Here is a 418-nt window from a genome sequence, read left to right as displayed (position 1 = left end):
GTGACTGTGGGACAGAGCCCGAACCCTGGGCCACCTGCGTGCTCCAGCTCACTCCGGGGCAACGCTTGTGCGTCTACCGGACCGTCAGCCCGGTGGGAACCGCCTGGGAGAGAGCTGCACTGAGCCCGCTAGGGAGGTCGGCTCTGCGGGCGGGGGTGTCTTCTCACGGACCCTGCTTACATCAGGCGACAGGGACCTCAGTGCCCGTGAAAGGGACACGGAAAGGCCAGGGGCGGTGCAGCTTTCCCCTTTTCTCAGCCAGCTCATTGCCCCTCGATAAACAGCAGGAACCCACCTGGACCTGCACCGGCATTTTCGGGGACATGCGGACACATGCTGTGAGCCGGCTCCAGTGCTCCCTGCCCCCCCGCCCCCCAGTGACAGTTACCTCTGGGTCCAAACTGAAGGGAACAACACA

The sequence above is a fragment of the Sorex araneus genome, chromosome 2 (genome assembly GCF_027595985.1).
Source record: "Sorex araneus isolate mSorAra2 chromosome 2, mSorAra2.pri, whole genome shotgun sequence".
NCBI classification, from domain to species: domain Eukaryota; kingdom Metazoa; phylum Chordata; class Mammalia; order Eulipotyphla; family Soricidae; genus Sorex; species Sorex araneus.
Note: the sequence above shows the minus strand (reverse complement) of the source record.